This window comes from Neophocaena asiaeorientalis, unplaced genomic scaffold, assembly GCF_003031525.2.
Source record: "Neophocaena asiaeorientalis asiaeorientalis breed wild unplaced genomic scaffold, Neophocaena_asiaeorientalis_V1.1 scaffold78, whole genome shotgun sequence".
NCBI lineage: Eukaryota > Metazoa > Chordata > Mammalia > Artiodactyla > Phocoenidae > Neophocaena > Neophocaena asiaeorientalis.
The window spans coordinates 6,924,515-6,925,253 of record NW_020175018.1 but is presented as its reverse complement, the minus strand read 5'-3'; the positions used below and the strand labels follow the sequence as shown (position 1 = coordinate 6,925,253).

Below are 739 nucleotides of genomic sequence, written 5' to 3'. Positions count from 1 at the left end.
CCCACGGGCGGACACTCGGCCGGGCAGCCGCGGGCCGAGCGCAGCCACCTCCGCCGCCGATGCGCCTGGTGGCCAGACTCCAAGTGGGACCGGCGGACACGCAGCCTCGCGGTAAGTTCAGCGCTGCGGGCTGACGGCCCGGGCCGGGGGACTCCCCGCCACACTCGCCTTTCCCTGCAATCATCCCTCTTTTGGAAATTTCCTGAACTTTGGCGGGTCAGACGCCTCCGGGGGCGTTGGAGTCCTGGGAAGCCGCACGCCTTGGGGGTGGAGAGGGGTGAACGGTGTCCGCGGGGTGGCGGGAGCCCCTCCCGGGTCCCCGAGCCTTTGGGGGGCGTGTGTGACAGGTCGCTAGTCCTGTGCCTAAAATCTTTATTTTTCCTGTTGTGTGTATCGGGGGGTGGGTGGCTTGGAGACCGACGGGGGCGTTTGGGATTTTGCTCACGTCCGAAGTCAGGCTGCGGCAGGATTGGGATGGGGGAGGCTTGGCGTCGGAGCGGCTAAAGAGAGGAGCGCTTGAACCCGAAGGGGGTACTTCTGCAAGCTTTTTCCCCTCCCAAACACCCTTTTTAAAAAGCCAACGGCCGCCCTGGGAGAGGCCCCTGCGCATGAATCATCCTCGCTTCCTGCCCCCGCCCGGCCCCGCGATCCGGGTGCCGCGGATTTGAACTGGACGCCGACGGGAACCCGCAAACAGGCATTTCTTTGCAGATGGGTTTGAATCAGCCAATCACAGCCC

At 65.0% G+C, this 739-nt stretch overlaps 1 protein-coding gene across 3 annotated transcripts in view; it reads left to right on the top strand.

The window, feature by feature from the left end:
• Positions 1-739, top strand: part of PHF19 (PHD finger protein 19) — a 42,024-nt gene that overhangs the window by 21,951 nt on the left and 19,334 nt on the right. The window contains exon 1 of one of the 3 annotated variants that reach the window (XM_024762762.1): positions 7-111. The exons of the other annotated variants lie outside the window; for them this stretch is intronic. The gene's annotated coding sequence lies outside the window, so the exon portion shown is untranslated. Of the gene's footprint in view, positions 1-6; positions 112-739 lie in introns of those variants that run through there. 3 annotated transcript variants of the gene reach the window in all.